The sequence below is a fragment of the Hyperoodon ampullatus genome, assembly GCF_949752795.1.
Source record: "Hyperoodon ampullatus genome assembly, chromosome: 8".
Taxonomy (NCBI): Eukaryota; Metazoa; Chordata; class Mammalia; order Artiodactyla; family Ziphiidae; genus Hyperoodon; species Hyperoodon ampullatus.
In genome coordinates, this window is record NC_136921.1 from 21,412,108 (window position 1) to 21,435,726 (window position 23,619).

Consider the following 23,619-nt stretch of genomic DNA (forward strand, 5'->3'; position numbering starts at 1 on the left):
AAGCAAAAACTAAAATAATACAGAAATACCAAACCTATCCTAAAAGAAATATTGAAAGGTATTCTTTAAATAGAAAATAAACAAGAACCAATAGGAAAGAGAAAATGACAATTAGAAAATAAATCACTTAAATAAACCATTACACAGATTTTTAAAAAAAGAATCAAAAAAAATTTTTGTGAAAGTGATGATAACTACAATGAACAGCAAGAGGATAAACATGAAGATGTAAACAAGGATATCACAATCACAAAATGTGGGGAAGGAAGTAAGAAAATGTAGATTTTTTTAGAATGTGTTTGAGCCTATATGACTACCAGTCTAAAGCAAATAGATACAGTAATAGGTTAGCATATTTGAAAAACAGGGTAACCACAAATCAAAAACATACAATAGGTTCACAAAAACCAAAAAGAAGAGAACACAAGCATAATACAAAAGAAAACCATCAAACCACAAAAGGAAAAACAAACAGGAAAAGAAAGGAACACAGAAGAAAAACAATATCAACTGGAAAACAAGGTTTAGTATGGCAATAAATACATATCTATGAATAATTACCTTAAATGTCAATGGACTAAATGTTCCAATCAAAAGACATAGAGTAGAAGACTGGATAATAAAACAAGAGGCTACAACATGCTGCCTACAAGAGATCCACTTTAAGGTGAAGGACACATGTAGATTGAAAGTGAGAGAATGGAAACAGAAAAATTCATGCAAACAGAAATGACAAGAAGGCAGGGGTAGCAATACTCATATCAGACAAAATATACTTTAAAGCAAAGGCCAGAAAGAAAGATAAAGAAGGACATATATAATGATAAAAGTATTGATTCAAGAAGAGGATATTACAGTCATTAATATATATGCACCCAATATAGGAGCACTTAAATACATAAAACACATGCTAATAGATGTAAAGGGAGAAACTGATGAGAATAAAATCATAGTAGGAGATTTTAACAATGCACTGACATCAATGGACAGATCTTCCAGACAGAAACTCAATAAGGCAACAGAGATCCTAAATGACACAATAGAATAGTTAGACTTAATTGATATTTTCAGGACATTCTATCCAAAAAAACAGAATACATATTCTTTTCAAATGCACATGGAACATTCTCTAGGATAGACCATATACTAGGACACAAAACAAGCCTCAACAAATTTAAGAGGATAGAAATTATTTCAAACATCTTTTCTGACCACAACAGCATGAAACGAGAAAAGAATACCTGGTCATTAGCAGGTGTGCTACAAGGTGTGTTGTGTTCACCCCAGAGCCGTGTGAAAGATAATCTATTGGGATGTGAGAAGAAAATTTTTAAACATCTTCAAAAATATGGAGAAAGAAGACTTGGACTTCTAGTTTCTGGTCTGACATGTAAAGAGCCTGGACGTTGTCACTACCATCCTGACAACAAGAAAAATCAGAACAAACTGAAAATCAGCCACGTTTCTTAGATCCATCCGAGAATTGAAGTCACAGGGCAAACCACTGCCTCAATCTAGAGAGACAGGTGGGCACCGAGAATCACAGCTTAGGAGGAGCAGATGCTTAGGAACAGAAGCCTGCAGTTGGAGCCATAAAGCAGGAAAAATACCAAAAAATTATACACATAGGAACATCATTTTCAAACAGTGGAAAATCAAAGACAAGGAGGAACTCTTGAAAGAAGCCAGAGAGAAAAACAAACAAAACAAAACACCTTACCTACAGAGGAACAAGAATAAAAGTTATGTTGGACTTCTCTTAAGAAACTATGCAAGCAAGAAGAAAATGGAGTGAAATATTTAAAGTGTTGAAAGAAAAAAACCACCAATCTCGAATTCTGTATCTAGCAAAATTATCCTTCAAAAGGAAGGAGAAATAAAGACTAGACTTTCTTAGACAAACAAAAATGGAAGGGCAGACCAATAGATCTGCCTAGCAAGAAATGTTAAATGTTCTTCAGAGAGAAGGAAAACTATATAGGTCAGAAACTTAGATATATATAAAGGAAGGAAGAGCATTAGAGAAGCAATAAATGAGACAAAAAAATATTTTATTTTTAGGTCTTAATTGATCTAATAAATAGAATTTTTCAAAATAGTAATACCAATAATATATTCAGTAATTATAGCTTACAGATAAGTGAAATGAATCACAGAAATGTTATAAGGGATGGGAGGAGGAGTTGAAAATATGCTGTAGTTATCAAGTACTTGCCCCACCCATGAAGTAGAATAGTGTCCTTTGAAAGTAGACTTGGATTAGCTGTAAATGTATATCACAAATTCTAGAGCATCCACTAAAAAAAAAAGTTTTAAAAAGTATAATTGATACACTAAGAGAAGAAGGAAAAGGTGAATCATACAAAATGCTCAGTTAAAACCAAAGAAAGCAGAAAAAATGTAGAAGACAAAAAAACAAGGATAATGAATGGAAAATAGCTATAAATAAGGTAGATATTAACTATATCAATAATGACTTCAAATGTAAATGGTGTAAATGTACCACTTAAAATACAGAGGCTGTCAGACTGGATTCAAAAACAAGACTCAATTATGCATTGTCTATAAGATGATCTACTGATGTTTAATATTGATAGAAAAGCATGCATATAATTCATATATATAAATATTAAAGGTATGTACTCAAAATCCTTTTTACTGTTGGGAGTGAGCAATCCAAAATGCTTGGATGCTACTGATCTACAGCAGAAGAACTTCTGAAATTTTAATGTGCATAGAAATCATCTGGGTACTTTATTACAATACAGATTCTGAATTAGTCAGTCTAGGATGGGGCTGATATTCTGTATTAAAAAAAAAAAACCCAAGGGTATCAATGAGGCATTCCTCAGACCTCAGAGTGGATAACAAGGGTATAAAGGATATATCCTAAACCCCAATAACTGTGGTTGTACATAGGAAAGGAACCAAAGACCTGTATTATTGAGGGGTTACCCTCCCTCCCTGCAATGACAATGTATCAATATGTATGAGTGTACATATTTTTAAAAGATCTATTAGGACAAAAAGAAGTAATAATGGATATAAGTGGCAAGAAAAAAAGTGAAGGAAAGAAAGAAAGAAGGAAATGCGATACTGCAGCCTGTGGAACGAAAGCCACATCCACAGAAAGATACACAAAATGAAAAGGCAGAGGACTATGTACCAGGTGAAGGAACAAGATAAAACCCCAGAAAAACAACTAAATGAAGTGGAGATAGGCAACCTTCCAGAAAGAGAATTCAGAACAATGATAGGGAAGACGATCCAGGACCTCAGAAAAAGAATGGAGACAAAGATAGAGATGGTGCAAGAAATGTTTAACAGAGACGTAGAAGAATTAAAGAACAAACACCAAGAAGAATTAAAGAACAAACAAACAGAGATGAACAATACAATAACTGAAATGAAAAATACAGCAGAAGGAATCAATAGCAGAAAAATTGAAGCAGAAGAATGGATAAGTGACCTGGAAGACAGAAAGGTGGAATTCACTGCCATGGAACAGAATAAAAAAAAAGAATGAAAAGAAATGAAGACAGCCTAAGAGACCTCTGGGACAACATTAAATGCACAAACATTTGCATTATAGGAGTCCCAGAAGAAGACGAGAAAGAGAAAGGACCAGAGAGAATATTTGAAGAGATTATAGATGAAAACTTCCCTAACATGGGAAAGGAAATAGCCACCCAGTTTCAGGAAGCACAGAGAGTCCCAGGGAGGATAAACCCAAGGAGAAGCACACCAAGACACATAGTAATCAAATTGACAAGAATTAAGTACAAAGAAAAATTATTGAAAGCAACAAGGGAAAATGACAAATAACATACAATGGAACTCCCATAAGGTTAACCGCTGATTTCTCAGCAGAATCTCTACAAACTAGAAGGGAGTGTCACAATATATTTAAAGTGATGAAAGGGAAGAACCTACAAACAAGATTACTCTACCCAGCAAGGATCTCATTCAGATTTGATGGAGAAATCAAAAGCTTTCCAGACAAGCAAAAGCTAAGAGAACTCAGCACCACCAAACCAGCTCTATAACAAATGCTAAAGGAACTTCTCTAAGTGGGAAACACAAGAGAAGAAAAGGACCTTCAAAAATAAACTCAAAACAATTAAAAAGATGGTAAGAGGAACATAGATATTGATAATAACCTTAAATATGAATGGATTAAATGCTCCAACCAAAAGACACAGGCTTGCTGAATGTGTACAAAAACAAGACCCAAGGATCTCATTCAGATTTGATGGAGAAAGTAAAACGTTTCCAGACAAGCAAAAGCTGAGAGAGTTCAGCACCACCAAACCAGCTTTACAACAAATGCTAAAGGAACTTCTCTAGGCAAGAAACACAACAGAAGGAAAAGACCTACAATAACGAACCCAAAACAATTAAGAAAATGGGAATAAGGGCCTCCCTGGTGGCGCAGTGGTTGAGGGTCCGCCTGCTGATGCAGGGGATGCGGGTTCGTGCCCCGGTCTGGGAGGATCCCATATGCCGCGGAGCGGCTGGGCCCGTGAGCCATGGCCGCTGAGCCTGCGCATCCAGAGCCTGTGCTCCGCAACGGGAGAGGCCGCGGCAGTGAGAGGCCCGCGTACCGCCAAAAAAAAAAAAAAAAAAAAGAAAATGGGAATAGGAACATACATATCGATAATTACCTTAAATGTAAATGGACTAAATGCTCCCACCAAAAGACACAGATTGGCTGAATGGATACAAAAACAAGACCCATATATATGCTGTCTACAAGAGACCCACTTCAGACCTAGAGACACATACAGACTGAAAGTAAGGGGATGGAAAAAGATATTCCATGCAAATGGAAACCAAAAGAAAGCTGGAGTAGCAATTCTCATATCAGACAAAATAGACTTTAAAATAAAGACTAATAGAAGAGACAAAGAAGGACACTACATAATGATCAAGGGATCGATCCAAGAAGAAGATATAACAATTGTAAATATTTATGCACCCAACATAGGAGCACCTCAATACATAAGGCAAACACTAACAGCCATAAAAGGAGAAATCGACAGTAACACAATCATAGTAGGGGACTTTAACACCCCACTTTCACCAATGGACAGATCATCCAAAATGAAAATAAATAAGGAAACACAAGCTTTAAATGATACATTAAACAAGATGGACTTAAGTGATATTTATAGGACATTCCATCCAAAAACAACAGAACACACATTCTTCTCAAGTGCTCATGGAACATTCTCCAGGATAGATCATATCTTGGGTCACAAATCAAGCCTTGGTAAATTTAAGAAACTTGAAATTGTATCAAGTATCTTTTCCGACCACAGTGCTATGAGACTAGATATCAATTACAGAAAAAGAGCTATAAAAAATACAAACACATGGAGGCTAAACAATACATTACTTAATAACGAAGTGATCACTGAAGAAATTAAAGAGGAAATTAAAAAATACCTAGAAACAAATGACAATGGAGACACGACGACCCAAAACCTATGGGATGCAGCAAAAGCAGTTCTAAGAGGGAAGTTTATAGCAATACAATCCCACCTTAAGAAACAGGAAACATCTCGAATAAACAACCTAACCTTGCACCTAAAGCAATTAGAGAAAGAAGAACAAAAACATCCCAAAGTTAGCAGAAGGAAAGAAATCATAAAAATCAGATCAGAAATAAATGAAAAAGAAATGAAGGAAACGATAGCAAAGATCAATAAAACTAAAAGCTGGTTCTTTGAGAAGATAAACAAAATTGATAAACCATTAGCCAGACTCATCAAGAAAAAAAGGGAGAAGATTCAAATCAATAGAATTAGAAATGAAAAAGGAGAAGTAACAACTGACACTGCAGAAATACAAAAGATCATGAGAGATTACTACAAGCAACTCTATGCCAATAAAATGGACAACCTGGAAGAAATGGACAAATTCTTAGGAATGCACAACATGCCAAGACTGAATCAGGAAGAAATAGAACATATGAACAGACCAATCACAAGCACTGAAATTGAAACTGTGATAAAAAATCTTCCAACAAACAAAAGCCCAGGACCAGATGGCTTCACAGGCGAATTCTATCAAGCATTTAGAGAAGAGCTAACACCTATCCTTCTCAAACTCTTCCAAAATATAGCAGAGGGAGGAACACTCCCAAACTCATTCTACGAGGCCACCATCACCCTGATACCAAAACCAGACAAGGATGTCACAAAGAAAGAAAACTACAGGCCAATATCACTGATGAACATAGATGCAAAAATCCTCAACAAAACACTAGCAAACAGAATCCAACAGCACATGAAAAGGATCATACACCATGATCAAGTGGGGTTTATTCCAGGAATGCAAGGATTCTTCAATATACGCAAATCGATCAACGTGATACACCATATTAACAAATTGAAGGAGAAAAACCATATGATCATCTCAATAGATGCAGAGAAAGCTTTCGACAAAATTCAACACCCATTTATGATAAAAACCCTGCAGAAAGTAGGCATAGAGGGAACTTTCCTCAACATAATAAAGGCCATATATGACAAACCCACAGCCAGCATCGTCCTCAATGGTGAAAAACTGAAACCATTTCCACTGAGATCAGGAACAAGACAAGGTTGCCCACTCTCACCACTCTTATTCAACCTAGTTTTGGAAGTTTTAGCCACAGCAATCAGAGAAGAAAAGGAAATAAAAGGAATCCAAATTGGAAAAGAAGAAGTAAAGCTGTCACTGTTTGCAGATGACATGATACTCTACATAGAGAATCCTAAAGATGCTACCAGAAAACTACTAGAGCTAAACAATGAATTAGGTAAAGTTGCAGGATACAAAATTAATGCACAGAAATCTGTGGCATTCCTATATACTAATGATGAAAAATCTGAAAGTGAACTCAAGGAAACACTCCCATTTACCATTGCAACAAAAAGAATAAAATATCTAGGAATAAACCTACCTAAGGAGACAAAAGACCTGTATGCAGAAAATTATAAGACACTGATGAAAGAAATTAAAGATGATACAAATAGATGGAGAGATGTACCATGTTCTTGGATTGGAAGAATCAACATTGTGAAAATGACTCTACTACCCAAAGCAATCTACAGATTCAATGCAATCCCTATCAAACTACCACTGGCATTTTTCACAGAACTAGAACAAAAAATTTCACAATTTGTATGGAAACACAAAAGACCCCGAATAGCCAAAGCAATCTTGAGAACGAAAAATGGAGCTGGAGGAATCAGGATCCCTGACTTCAGACTATACTACAAAGCTACAGTAATCAAGACAGTATGGTACTGGCACAAAAACAGAAAGATAGATCAATGGAACAGGATAAAAAGCCCAGCGATAAACCCACGGACATATGGTCACCTTATCTTTGATAAAGGAGGCAGGAATGTACAGTGGAGAAAGGACAGTCTCTTCAATAAGTGGTGTTGGGCAAACTGGACAGGGACATGTAAAAGTATGAGATTAGATCACTCCCTAACACCATACACAAAAATAAGCTCAAAATGGATTAAAGACATAAATGTAAGGCCAGACACTATCAAAATCTTAGAGGAAAACATAGGCAGAACACTCTATGACATAAATCACAGCAAGATCCTTTTTGACCCACCTCCTAGAGAAATGGAAATAAAGACAAAAATAAACACATGGGACCTAATGAAGCTTAAAAGCTTTTGCACAGCAAACGAAACCATAAACAAGACCAAAAGACAACCCTCAGAATGGGAGAAAATATTTGCAAATGAAGCAACTGACAAAGGATTAATCTCCAAAATTTATAAGCAGCTCATGCAGCTCAATAACAAAAAAACAAACAACCCAATCCAAAAATGGGCAGAAGACCTAAATAGACATTTCTCCACAGAAGATATACAGACTGCCAACAAACACATGAAAGGATGCTCAACATCTTTACTCATTAGAGAAATGCAAATCAAAACTACAATGAGATATCCTCTCACACCAGTCAGAAAGGCCATCATCAAAAAATCTAGAAACAATAAATGCTGGAGAGGGTGTGGAAAAAAGGGAACCCTCTTGCACTGCTGGTGGGAATGTGAATTGGTACAGCCACTATGGAGAACGGTATGGAGGTTCCTTAAAAAACTACAAATAGAACTACCATATGACCCAGCAATCCCACTACTGGGCATATACCCTGAGAAAACCATAATTCAAAAAGAGACATGTACCAAAATGTTCATAGCAGCCCTATTTACAATAGCCCGGAGACGGAAACAACCTAAGTGTCCATCATCAGATGAATGGGTAAAGAAGATGTGGCACATATATACAATGGAATATTACTCAGCCATAAAAAGAAATGAAATTGAACTATTTGTAATGAGGTGGATGGACCTAGAGTCTGTCATACAGAGTGAAGTAAGTCAGAAAGAGAAAGACAAATACTGTATGCTGACACATATATATGGAATTTAAGAAAAAAAAATGTCATGAAGAACATAGGGGTAAGACAGGAATAAAGACACAGACCTACTAGGGAATGGACTTGAGGATATGGGGAGGGGGAAGGGTAAGCTGTGACAAAGCGAGAGAGAGGCATGGACATATATACACTACCAAACGTAAGGTAGATAGCTAGTGGGAAGCAGCCGCATAGCACAGGGAGATCAGCTCGGTGCTTTGTGACCGCCTGGAGGGGTGGGAGGGAGACGCAAAAGGGAGGGGATATGGGAACATATGTATATGTATAACTGATTAAATTTGTTATAAAGCAAGAAATAAAAAATTAAAAAAAAAAAAAGACCCATATATATGCTGTCTACAAGAGACCCACTTCAGACTTAGGGACACATACAGACTGAAATAGAGGGAACGGAAAAAGATATTCCATGCAAATGGAAATCAAAAGAAAGCTGGAGTAGCAATACTCATATCAGATAAAATAGACTTCAAAATAAAAAATGTTACAAGAGACAAGGAAAGACACTACGTAGTGATCAAGGGATCAATCCAAGAAGAAGATATAACAATTATAAATATATATGCACCCAACATAGGAGCACCTCAATACATAAGGCAAATGCTAACAGCTATAAAAAAGGAAGTCAACAGTAACACAATAACAATGTGGGAAGTTAACACCTCATATACACCAATGGACAGATCATCCAGACAGAAAATTAATAAGAAACACAAGCTTTAAATGATGCAATAGACCAGAAAGATTTAATTGATATTTATAGGACATTCCATCCAAAAACAGCAGGTTACACTTTCTTCTCAAGTGCACACGGAACATTCTCCAGGATAGATCACATCTTGGGTCATAAATTGAGCCTTGGTAAATTTAAGAAAATTGAAATCATATCAAGCATCTTTTCTAACTACAACACTATGAGATCAGAAATCAATTACAGGGAAAAAAACGTAAGAAACACAAACACGTGGAGGCTAAACAATACATTACTAAATAACCAAGACATCACTGAAGAAATCAAAGAGGAAATCAAAAAATGCCTAGAGACAAATGGCAAAGAAAACATGACGATCCAAAACCTAGGGGATGCAGCAAAAGCAGTTCTAAGAGGGAAGTTTATAGAAATACAATCCTACCTCAAGAAACAAGAAAAATCTCAAACAATGTAAACTTACACCTAAAGGAACTAGAGAAAGAAGAACAAACAAAACCCAAAGTTAGTAGAAGGAAAGGAATCATGAAAATCAGAGCAGAAATAAATGAAATAGAAACAAAGAAAACAATAGCAAAGACCAATAAAACTAAAAGCTGGTTCTTTGAGAAAATTGATAAATCTTTAGCCAGACTCATCAAGAAAAAAGAGGGAAAGGACTCAAATCAATAATATTAGAAATGAAAAAGGATAAGTTACAATAGACACCACAGAAATACAAAGCATCCTAAGAGACTACCACAAGCAACTCTATGCCAATAAAGTGGGCAACCTGGAAGAAATGGACAAATTCTTAGAAAAGTATAACCTTCCAAGAGTGAACCAGGAAGAAATAGAAAATATGAACAGACAATCACAAGAAATGAAATTGAAGCTGTGATTAAAAGTCTTCCAACAAACAAAAGCCCAGGACCAGATGGCTTCACAGGTGAATTCTATCAAACATTTAGAGAAGAGCTAACACCCATCCTTCTCAAACTCTTCCAAAAAATTGCAGAGGAAGGAATACTCCCAAACTCATTCTACATGGCCACCATCACCCTGAAACCCAAACCAGACAAAGATACGACAAAAAAAGAAGAAAATTACACACCAATATCACTGATGAATATAGATGTAAAAATCCTCAACAAAATGCTAGCAAACAGATTCCAACAACACATTAAAGGGATCGTACACCATGATCAAGTGGGATTTATTCCAGGGTTTCAAGCATTCTTCAATATATGCAAATCAATCATTGTTATACACCATATTAACAAAGTGAAGAATAAAAACCATATGATCATCTCAATAGATGCAGAAAAAGCTTCTGACAAAATTCAACACCCACATATGATAAAAACTCTCCAGAAAGTGGGAATAAAGGGAACCTACTTCAACATAGTAAAGGTCACATATGACAAACCCACAACAAACCATTCTCAATGGTGAAAAACTGAAAGCATTTCCTCTAAGATCAGAAACAAGACAAGGATGTCCACTCTCAACAGTATTATTCAATATAGTTTTGGAAGTCCTAGCCATGGCAATCAGAGAAGAAAAAGAAATAAAATAATACAAATAGGAAAAGAAGAAGTAAAACTGTCACTGTTTGCAGACGACATGATACTATAGATAATAATCCTAAAGATGCCACCAGAAAACTACTAGAGCTAATCAATAAATTTGGTAAAGTTGCAGGATACAAAATTAATGCACAGCAATCTCTTGCATCCCTATACACTAAGAATGAAAGATCAGAAAGAGAAATTAAGAAAACAATCCCATTCACCACTGCAACAAAAAGAATAAAATACCTAGGAGTAAACCTACCTAAGGAGTTAAAAGACCTGTACTCAGAAAACTATAAGACACTGATGAAAGAAATCAAAGATCACACAAATAGATGGAGAGATACACCATGTTCTTGGATTGAAAGAATCAACTTTGTGAAAATGACTATACTACCCAAAGCAATCTACAGATTCAATGCAATCCCTATCAAATTACCAATGGCATTTTTTACAGAACTAGAACAAAAAATATTAATTTGTATGGAGACACAAAAGACCCCAGATAACCAAAGCAATTTTGAGGGAAAAACGGAGCTAGAGGAGTCAGACTCCCTGTCTTCAACCTATACTACAAAGCTACAGTAATCAAGATAATATGGTACTGGCACAAAAACAGAAATATAGATCAATGGAACAGGATCAAAAGCCCAGAGATAAACCCATGCACCTATGGTCAACTAATCTATGACAAAGGAGGCAAGGATATACAATGGAAAAAAGACAGTCTCTTCAATCAGTGGTGCTGGGAAGACTGGACAGCTACATGTAAAAGAATGAAATTAGAACACTCCCTAACACCATACACAAAAGTAAACTCAAAATGAATTTTTACTCAAAAGACCTAAATGTAAGACCTGACACTATAAAACTATTGGAGGAAAACATAGGAAGAACACTCTTTCACATAAATCACAGCAAGATCTTTTTTGATCCACCTCCTAGAGTACTGGAAATAAAAACAAAAATAAACAAATTGGACCTAATGAAACTTAAAAGCTTTTGCACAGCAAAGGAAACTATAAACAAGATGAAAAGACAACCCTCAGGATGGGAGAAAATATTTGCAAACAAATCAATGGGCAAAGGATTAATCTCCAAAATATATAAACAGCTCATGCAGCTCTATATTTAAAAAAAAACAAAACAACCCAATCAAAAAATGGGCAGAAAACCTAAACAGACATTTCTCCAAGAAGACATAACAGATGGCCAAGAGGCATGTGAAAAGCAGCTCAACATCAACATCATTTGAAAAGCAAATCAAAACTACAATGAATTATCACCTCACACCTGTTAGAATGGGCACATCATCAGAAAATCTACAAACAGCAAATGCTAGAGAGGGTGTGGAGAAAAGGAAACCCTCTTGCACTGTTGATGGGAATGTAACTTGATACAGCCACTATGGAGAACTGTATGATAGTTCCTTAATAAAATAAAAATGGAATTACCATATAACCCATTAATCCCACTACTGGGCATATACCCAGAGAAAACTATAATTCAAAAAGACACATGCACCCCAATGTTCATTGCAGCACTATTTACAATAGCCAGGTCATGGAAGCAACCTAAAAGCCCATTGACAGCTGAATGGATAAAGAAGATGTGGTACATATATACAATGGAATATTACACAGCCATAAAAAGGAATGAAACTGGGGCATTTGTAGAAACGTGGATGGACCTAGAGACTGTCATACAGAGTGAAGTAAGTCAGAAAGAGAAAAACAAATATCGTATATTAACGCATATATGTGGAATCTAGAAAAATGGTACAGATGAACTGGTTTGCAAGGCAGAAATAGAGACACAGATGTAGAGAACAAACGTATGACACCAAGGAGGGAAAGCGGGGTGGGGGTGGGAATGAATTGGGAGATTGGGATTGACATATATACACTAATATGTATAAAATAGATTAATAAGGACCTGCTGTATAAAAAAATAAATAAAATAAAAACAAATATAAGATGGGGGAAAAAAGCTGCACACAATACTTGTATGAGTAGTTCAAGCTTGCGTGAATTGATAATACTTCTTATGTTGTAGAGATTCTCAATAAATAATAGACACATTACAGGAAAATCAACATAGCCAAGAATCCATTTCCAACTGATTAATACAGCTATAATCATGGCACCTGAACTCAAGAAGGCATTACACTTCCCAGCACCATAACAGTGATGTAACCAGTTATTTACTTTTATGTACTACATTGTGATACACTATTATTAGCTCTCCTTTGTTTTTCTATTGTATAAATCTTAATTTATACTTGTACTTAATAATTTGTTAGAGAACAAAAAGGCTCCCCCTGAATATTAAAAGTAACAAATAAATCATTAAGAACTACAAAAATAGTAGTTCTCTATTTATTGAGAAATATATATGTGCCATTAAGCTCAAAAAAAAAAAAAAAAGGAGGAAAAAGAAAGGAAGACAAGGACAGAAGAAAGGAGAAGAGAATTAGAAATGGGGAGAGGAGGATAAAGGAGCTAAAATGTAAGAAGATATTTTGGCTCTGGGATCATGAATCAGAGAAAGTTATCCAGAAATTGAAGAAACTTATGGAGATAAAAGATCAGGGTCTCACGTTAGAACTTTTTCAGACCATGTTAAAAATTATGATTACATGATGAGGAATATTTTCAAATATGGGTCTCCAGAGCAGTATTTCATTTTACATGCTCAGCTTTTATGGCTACTAAGGAAATCTTTTGATGGGACCCTACCTTGGAGATGTGGTAGAGGACCAGCTCGTATCCAGCATCCTTAATTATCAGGAGAGTATTTTGGAGAACAAAACTGGATATTCTAGTGATGACTTGAATCCAGACTAAGCAAGTTGGTTCAAGACCAACCTGTATGGAGGGAAAGAAAGGGATACAGCTCATGATGCTGTGGCATCTTCTTGACCAGAGCAAATGCTGAAGACCCTCAACAGGTGGGTTTAAAGGAAAAGTAAATTATTGTAAAAACGGAGAATAAAGTTACAGATTTAGAAAGGACCATAGCATTTAATTGAACTACTTCCATCCTTCTTCTCATATACCCCTCAATATGCTGTACCCTGGTTTCAGCTCTCCCGAATCCCTTCATCTTCCTACTGAAAGTCCTAAGTTCATCTGTGCCCTCCCAACTTCAAAAATCCAAAGAACATGTCTCAGTACTTCCAACTGACTTTTGGCAGCATTTGACTCTGGTGTCACTAAATCAATCAATCCATCAATAAAAATAAACAGGCTTTGAGGAGGAGGGGGTTGTCTACAAACTCTGGGTCTCCTCCCACATCCCTGATAACAGTTCAGTCTCCTCCCCTTCACCTCCTCTTTCAACCAACTTTTTAAATGTCTAAATTCATGTCTCCTAAAATATGGTGCCCAGAGATCAATTGTATAGTCCATGTGAGGTCTGACCATGGGCAAGTACAATGGAAATATTCTTATCACTCTGGTTGACTTTCTAAGAAAGAGAGAATTCAAGTGCAAGGAGAACTAGAGGGGAGAATGTCACAGTTTCTGCCCCATGTATTGAAAATTCTTCACGAAAAAAAAATTGATCTAAGTCCCCTTTCCACAACCCAAGCCTATCTAAGTGCAAGATCTTAATATGTTATAGAGGTAAATATACCTATATATATCTATATCTATATCTATATATATTAAACAAACTATTCCTTTTTTTGAAAAGAAAATTAACTACACAGGAAAATAATGTGTGAATTACTGATTGCAAAGAATCTTATAATATCTTGACAATTTCTATTGATAAATTACTATCCCCAAAAAAGCAAAAAATAAAATTATTGTAACTTACTCCCTATCTTTTGTATAGTTTATTAGATTAAGTGGGTGGAATATCAACGAGGCTGGAGAGTGTGGTAGGTGACGGCTACAGTAAGCAGTTGGCTCCTATGACATCCATCTCTGTACTGACTCAGATGTTTGACCTTGAGCAAATCATATCCCTTCTTGGCCTCCTCTCCTCATCTGTAAAATGAGCCTGTTGGATTCCCTGATCTCTAAGTTCTGTTTTACCTGGGTGATCAGCATGGCCACGGCCTCCCTTCACAAAACAACCCATGGCTTTATAATCACCTTTGTGTCCTCAGTCCTACCTTTTGAGATTCCATTCACCTTCCTACTAGGACCCCCTCTCTCTGGATCTAGCTTTTGCACTTCATTTTCTTCCTGGCACCAGTCCTATGGCTTGCACATAAGCCCTCCCCGCCTACAACGCACCAATTTGCAAGGACAAAGAAACTGCATTAACACCTGGCGTTTGTCACATGAAAGGACATGTAAAACATAAATCTGTAATTGGGCATGAGATTAGTTCCTGTATTGCTGACTTTCATTGGATTCCTCTGGACAGTCATAAATGCAGTCTGGGAGACTGGTTCCCGAGGACAGCGACCCGTCACCAGGCCTCTCTTGGGGGTACAGGACCTGCCCTGCTAACTTGGCTCCACCTCCACTTCAAAAATAGACTCAGTCCTATTTCTGTGTTCCTTTCCTTCCAAGCTGCCTGGGCAACTTCAGCTTATCTTCCCCATCCTTCCAGCTGCCTGAGAAAGTGGAGAAACTGGTTTTTCCTGATATGCCTTGGGGCCCCTTGACTTTGCCCTGGATTCATTCTCCAGACCCCTTTTAGAGAAGTCAGAATTACCTTGCTTCTCACTTTAGTGCTCTGTTTTTAGTTTTCTTCTCTACTGAAGGCCTACAGGTCAAGCATAAGGAGAGGTATGGAGAAGAATGTGGGTTCTCCATCCCCAAGGGCTGGCCATTGCCCTGTCCTGCTGAACTTCACAGCCCACCCATACACCCACAGAGAACCCCCAGACTGAAGGATGCTTGGAATTTATTCCACCTGTCTGTCTCCACCTCTATCAAGTCTAATCCTTTTATGAAACTCTCTGGAGAGGAGATTCTCACCACCTCCTTCAGTCACCCATTTCTGCCCTCAATACAGGAAATACATATGTTTATCAGCCAGGACTTACCCAAGTAACCCTTTTCTGAGAATAAACAGAATTTAAAGAGGACCATTTTACTGGGAAAAAAGGGGGTAGGTCTCCATTTATTTTCAAGCTGATAATGAAGGAAGCCAAAGGTAAAGGTCAGCTGTTTATCCAAAATTTTATCCCATTTATTCAAATATTTCTGGCATTTAGATTAGCATGAAAATCTGTCTCTGAAAAGTTCAAGAACAATCTGCTTTGAGATAAACCCTTCCTGCTTTCAGAAAATGATTATGTTGTGGCGTTAAGAAGGGCAGGCCCACAGTCCTTTTCACACCAAATCGCTCTCTTACATTCGAAGACCTTGAGTGGCTGAGCTGGTGCAGATAAGCCGCTGGGGTCTGTGCAGCAGGTACCCCTGGGAGCCCTGCCAGGCCAAGGACAGCACTGTACTCATAGGCTCCCATGCTCACATTTGCTGTTTGGGGTGGTAGTTACACCCTTAGAGCAGGGATTCTCAACCTGGGGTGATTTTGCCCCCCCCAAGGCACATATGACAATGTCTGGATGCATTTTTGGTCATCCCAAGTGGTGTGGAGGGAGGTGCTATCAGCATCTAGTGGATTGAGACTAGGGATGCTGGTAAACATCCTACAGTGCACAAGGCCCACACCAAAGAATTGTCCAACTGAAGATGTCACTTCTGCCACAGTTGAGAAATCCTGCCTTCAGTGTCACCAGTTTGGGAAAAGAGTCATATCTGATATGTATTTTCAGACCCATCCTCTCCCAAGCTCCAGTTCTGAATTCATTTTTCTTTCATTTATTTATTCATTATATATGTGTGTGTGTATATATATATATATATATATACTGATCACGTATTACAATATGTCAAACCTGTGTGGGTGTCAAATAAAATGGCAAGCAGAAGTAACCTCCATCCCTGTCCTGAAAAAAGATGCCATCTTGTAGGGAAGAATCAACATTGAGAGTACATCCTCAAAGTAACTTACTGTAGCACAGACATTGCTCTAGACACTTTATGAATTCACTTAGCTCCCACAACAGTGTTATGACAGAGATACCATTATTATTCCTGTTTTATCAGTGAGATAACTGAGGCATACATAGAGAGGTTAAATGATTTGTACAAGGTCACACAGATAGCAGATGGAAGCAGGATTCAAACCCAGGCCATTAAGCTCCAGGGTCCATCTATGTTGTGTTTTTTTTTTTTTAATTCCTAAATCATGTTATTTATTTTTATGAATAAAGATATCAATTAACTGGCCAGTTACTGGTGTCTCAAAAATTCAGCAATGACCAGATAAGCAGCTAGAATCTAGCTGTGGTGTTCTTCATTTATTTAAAGTCTCCCTTTCAGGTCTGCCTTAAATTTGTTTTATGAGACTGATAACATTAAAATAGCTTGAACATGAAAGTTTTAGAACATATTAGAAGCTCGATGTAGAAATCTGTAAATAGAGATAAATAAATATGTGAAGATCTTGCAAGCAATTCCTCTGGTATTTGTTTGGTTTTTTTGTTTTGTTTTTCTATTCTTTTTCAAAATTTTTTCCCATTTGGGTTATTACAGAGTATTGAGCAGAGTTCCCTGTGCTATACTGTAGGTCCTTGTTGGTTATCTATTTTAAATATAGCCGTGTGTACATGTCAATCCCATCTGTCCATCTGTGCTTTAAACCAGCATACAGTGCTGCATCTCACATAAACACACTCATAATGGAATTATAACAAATAATTAAAAAGGAGAGGAAGACAGAGCTATGAGTGTCTATTATAGAAGGGGCTGTTGCCTAGACAGGGGATCTTGAGGAAATGGCACTTGGGCTAAAATCTGAAGAGTTAACTAGACAACAAAGAGAAAGAAGTGCATTCCAGGCAAAGGGACAGCATGGGTGTTAGTTTCATATTACTACAAATGAAACATAGTGGCTTGAAACAACACACATTTATTATCATACGCTTCTATTATAAGAGACACGTGGATTTCACTGAGCACAAATCAAAGTGTCAGCAGAGTTGCATTTCCTTCTCTAGGCTCCTTGACTCATCTAGCTTCTGGAAGCTGCCTGCATTCTCCAGCTTGTGGCTCCCTTCAGTCTTCAAAGTCTGCAAGGATGGATTGAGTCCACCTCTCAGCAAGTCACTCCAATCTTCTTGTCTCCCTCTTCCACCTTTAAGGACCCTTATGATTATATTGGGCCCACACAGATCATCCACGATGTTCTCCCTATGTTAAGGTCAGCTCATTAACTACCTTCATTCTATGTACAATCTTACTTCCCCTTTGCCATGGAGTCTAACACATTCACAGGTTCTGGGGAGTAATAGATGGGCATCTTTGGGAGGTCATTATTCTGCCTATTACAGACAGCATATGCAAAAGCCTTACAGAAGAAGAAGAAAGGCATGCACAGGGCAAAGAAAGTCCATGTCGTTAAAACAGAGAAAATAAAGAAGCAGACAGGGGACAAGCCTGAAGGGTTAGACCTGGTGTTCCTTGTGAGACAGGCTGGGATCTGGGACCTGGGACCTGGGATGCTTTGCTGAAGTACTTACACCTGGACAAAGGTCTCCTCAAGCAATAAAATACAAAGAAACTATAAGGGACTAAAAATAATGTCATGCATGTGCAGTTGGGGCAAATTATGGACAACAAAATACAAAAAGACCAAAAAAGACCAACTGCCACTTCTGAAGAGCCGGGAGCAAAAGCAGGGGTTCGGGAGAAAAAATAGCATACTGTGCATGCCTCCTGCACACAATCCCACCAAAAGGGTGGGCAAACCACCTAAGTCACCGCTCCAGCCCAATCCCTGGACCCATCCCTACCCTCACCCCATATAAGGAACCAGCTTGCCCACTGTTGTTTGTTCTCACTCCCCCCTGGTGCAACAGGGACCCCAATAAAGCCTTGCCTGAATTTCTTTTCTGGCCTCTAATCAATTTCTATAGATTAAGGAGGCCCAGAACCCTGGTCAGTAACACTTGGAAGTAGTGTCAGACATTTGTCATCTTCCCGAGAGCAAGGGGAAGCCACTGAGGCATGTTACCTGGGGCACTGGTGAGATGGACTAGCATTTTGAAAGGTCACTCTGGCTGCTGTTTGATGGGGAGAGAATGAGAGAAGGGGCCAGAGTGGAGGCAGGTAGACCAGTGAGAGGAGGGGCTATTGCAGGAGGCCAGATGGGACATGATAGAATTCCAAACCAGGTCTTAAAACAAAGAGAATAAGGAAGGTGAGGATTCAAGAGACATTTTGGAGATGAAATCGACAGGTCTTGGGATTCTGTGAGTGGGAAACGGAGCATGAGGGAGATGGACAAGTCAAAGAGGCTCCTGGGCTTCAGGCTTGGGCAAATGGCAGTGCAGTTCCAAGGGCAGGAACGTGGAGGAGGAGTGTCTGTAGGGGTGAAATTCAGCATTGGATGTGTAGAATTCAAAATGTCCGAGAGGAAGCATCAGCTAGGATTTGTGGGTCTAGGCAGTTGGATTTGTGGGTCAAGAGCCAAAATGATGGCTGGAAGTCTCCAGTTCAATGTCCTGCTGGCCACTCAAGACCAATATATCTCAATCCAAGCCTGTTATCTTTCCCCAAACCAACTCCAATACCTGTGTCCTTTCCCTGTTCAGCACCACCGTGCAGGGTCAAGAGGCCATATCTGTTTCATCTTGCCAGGCCTTGCAAGGCTTAGTAACATGTCTAGCCTTTGTAAGAGGTTAATAAATGTAATAGAATAACTGAATGAACTAATCAATTACCTCTCTGTCTGTCTGTCTGCCCATCTATCTCTGTCCCTCTCTCTCCCTCTCTCTGCCTGTCTGTCTCTCTGTCTTTCTCTCTCTCTCTCTCTCTCTCTCTCTCTCTCTCTCTCTCTCTTGCTCCCCCCAGCACACTCATTTGTCCTTACTTTTGAACAGAAAGTCAGGTCTGTTTAGCTTAGAAAGATCTGAGGTTAAATTCTGCTGTGACCCCAGCACCTGTAGACACAGGACCTTTGACCTTAAAGCTGCAAAGGACTCTGCTTCCTCTGGCAGCTCAGCCAGGCACTCAGAGAGAGACTTAACAGAACTGACAACCATTGCTGGCTTTTATTATGTGTTTGGGTGTCTAAAATTGTAGTCATTTCCTGTAAGAGATATGCTTCACAAAGCACGCTGTAAATTGCCTTCTTTAAATATGAAGTTGTAGCTTTTTCAATCACATAAATATATTCCCTTGTATATGTATTGTGTGAATTCATGTTCTTTGCTCTTTAAGGCTTCCAGGAACTAAGCACTCATCTACCATACAGAATGCGAGTTCAGAACAACTGGAGGAGAGAGAGGAATAACAGCTCACAAAGGAATGCCCCACTGTGTCAGAGCCTCTCTGAGCTTAAACTTTAATTAATCAATCAGTCAGTAAATCATCCATTAAGTCCTGCTGTATTAGTCACTGTAAAAAAAAGAATTACACTGACACGGTCTTCTAAAATCTCACAGTCTTAAGACTATTCTGCCTTCTGTTTTTGCATAATGCTTGTTAGGTTGTTAAGCAAGAAACTGGACAAAAACACAGTAGAATGTTAAAAGGAGTTCTGGAATTCTCTTTAGGTCAGATAATCCACTGTAGAGCAGCAAAAAACTATGACCAAAGAATTTTCCTTTTCTTCATTCATTAAATAAATTTTATTGAATACCAATTATTTGTCAGACAAGAGAAATACAGCAAGGGACGGGAGGAGGAAACCTGTTACAGATCCTTGCTGGGGCTCATATTCTAGAAGGGAATGACAGTCAGTGAGTAAATAAGGCAATAAATAAACAAGAAAATACTAGGTCTTGATGATTGCAAGAGTGTGAAATGATGGAAGGGATACATTAGGTTAGACTTGTAGGAAAGGTCTGTCATAGTAGTTGATATTTAAGCTGAAACTCAGACAAAAAAAAAAAAAAAAGAAACTATGAGTACAAAGATCTAGGGGTAGCATTCCAGGTGCTTCTTAAGTAAAAGCCCCATAAAGCTGGGACTGAGCCCTATTTAACATTATAGTCCCCAGAGTTACCAGCATAGATGTTACCTCAATAACTATAGGCACTCATAAATGTGGGCAAAACACATCATCTATGGTCCTGAACCAGGTGTCTGTGATCTTTAAAATGTGGACAGTTTATCTCCAGGAACTTTCTAGCACCTTCTCATTTTGCAAGGCTCCCTGTCCCAGCACTGTACTCACTATGGGGCCATAGGCTTAGAGATCTCAACAGCCAGCAGATCTAGCTGGCTTTTCCTTAAGGGTGGAAATCTTCTCACCTTGACTCTTCCTGATGTTTTTCATTTCCCACTTACCTTTTATTGGGTTCAAGGCTTTGCCAAGTTTCCATGAGAGATTTGCCTTGACACCTTAGGAAAAACAGCAAGAAAACCCCTCCCTTCACTTCTAAACCACAGCAGATGCAATGCTTGTGCTAGGAAAGACTCAACCAGGCTAGAGCCTCCCCTGTCCCCACAGGATGCCATATAAGCTGTGTTGGAGATCAGATTCCCTCAATCTTCCCTGCCACAATTTCACATCCTCCACCACAGAAAGTTCTTTCCTATGGTCAGTTCCTCACAGCTACAACCTCATCCATTGCTGGAGAGTTGGTTCTTGCTGCTGAAAGCCAGTGGCTGACTCATCCATAGACTCAATACAGTAAAGGAAAGAACTGGTGAACTTGAAGATAGATCAATGGAGATTAAACTGAAAAACAAAGGCAAAAAAGAGTAGAAAACACAATAAAATGAAACAAAAACAGAACAGAGCATCCAAGAGCTATGGGACCATAAAAGCCAATGGCTGGAAATGCGATAGTTGCATGAACAGAACAGATCCTAGGGCTTTTAGTTCAACCCTTCCCTGCCTATTCCCTAGTTAATTCCATGGAATTAATTTCAATTAATTTCAAATCCACCCAGAAACTCAACTGTTTTCTAAGACATCCTCCATGGCTAGCAAGTTATAATATTCTAATATAGAGCTGATATTGGCAGTAATGAAAATGATGTTCTCATGGGTTAGGGATCATTAAAATAGGCTTACCAGATAAAATACAGAATACCTAGTTCAATCTGAATATCAGATTTTTAATATAAGGTGAGTCTTGTGCAATATTTAGGACATACTTAGATTAAAAAGTAAGTCATTGTTTACCTGAAGTTCAAATTGAACTGGGCACCCATATTTTTATTTGCTAAATCTGGCAATTCTATGTTAAAAGCCATCATGTAAACCACTCAAAAGTATCTCCTTTCTGACCATCCACATTGCCTATATCTAATAATGCCTTGTTGTGGATTGGTTTATCAGGTCTATATTAACCTAAAGCAGCGGGCGCTTGATGAAGCATGGGACACAAGACAGAGGAATGGTGGGGAGAAAACCTGCTACAGAGGGGGGGCTCCCAATTAGGAATCAGAGTATCCTGTCCGAGAACCAGCCCTGCCTCTTACAAGCTGGGCCCATCATTGAACCTCTGTGTCTTAGCTTCTCAGTGTATAAAATGGAGATGACAGTCCCCACCCAGCTCCCTCCCACATTCTCAGATGACCTTCAGCACATCTCTCTGCGGGCCCTTACTTGAAAACCATATAGGAATACACGCCCACCCAGCGGTGGATTTCTTGTTTCTTCCGGGAAGCAACAGGAGGGAGCTGTCGTGTAGGGGATGCCTGATGAGGGAAGAGAGGGCCTCTGATGATCTTCGCATAGTTCTCGCCCCTTGCTGGCCTCAGCAGTACCTGCTGCCATCAGACCTGCCCATTTTCCACCCCCACTAGTTGCATTTCAAATCTTTGTCGGTCGATAGCATTTATTTTTGGACTTTGCCAACGCCAGCATGCCAGGCGCAGTCAGGTCCCGTTATGGAAGTGCGGCAGAGCTGGCCTGTTCTGTCTTCGGAGAGGTAACTGCCAAGAGGAGCACGGGAACCAGCAGTGATACGAGACCCTGTCCTCTGAGTCAGCCCTGATGCCAGCTGGGTGAGGTAAGCATCCGTTGGGGGCACCCTTCACCTGCTGGCTCCTGGCCTCTCTCTGGCGGACATCGGCTCCCAGCAGGCTGGCAAGGGTGTGAGAAACAAGACAGGTCTGTTTCCTGTGGCTCCTGGCTAGAAAGTAGTGGCCTGGACAAGAAGAGGACAGACAGTGAGCTGCCTGTGACCCTGGAATGAGTGTTCCTTAGCTGGCTGTCCAGTTCTGCTCTGGCCATCACTTTGGACACCAGGACCCTGGACCCTGAGCCGTGCCTTCTGGATCCAGCTCTCAGCTGTCCCTTCTGAGATGCCCATGAGCCTGAAGGACCCACCTCTCCCCTGCTGTCACTCTCCCACCAACACAAGTGGCAATTTCCAGGTTGGGGAGAAATAGGGCTTCATTTTCCTCTGAATCTGAGAAATCAAACTCGCATGAGCCGGGGCAAGCTACCCTAAGCTCAAACTCTCTTTAGCCCATAATAAAAAGGAATGTGCTGTAGTTATGGTTAAAGAGATTGGAAAGATGGACCACAGAAAGAGCCCTACCCTCCAAGTGTGGGCACAGGGACCAGAGTTGCTGGGACCCGTCACTAAATGAGGTGACGGAAGCCCTTGTACTCGTGATCCAAAAGAAAAGGAAATGTGATGGCCCAGAAGGAAGTTCCTGGGGAGGGAATACTTGTGATTCTTTGTGCCATGAAAATAAAACCAGTGCTTGTCTGTATGCCTGCTTGGAACACACAGCATCCACAGGCGCATCAGTGAACACAGCAGGTCTTCTTACCCAACTCTGGTGATTGGAAAACAGCGGGCTTCAAATTCCTCCGACCAGTCAACAGGTGAACCAGCCCAAGCCTGGCGTCCATCCTTCGTGGCCCAGGGACCCACCTGGGCCTGCGCCCCTTTGGTGGCT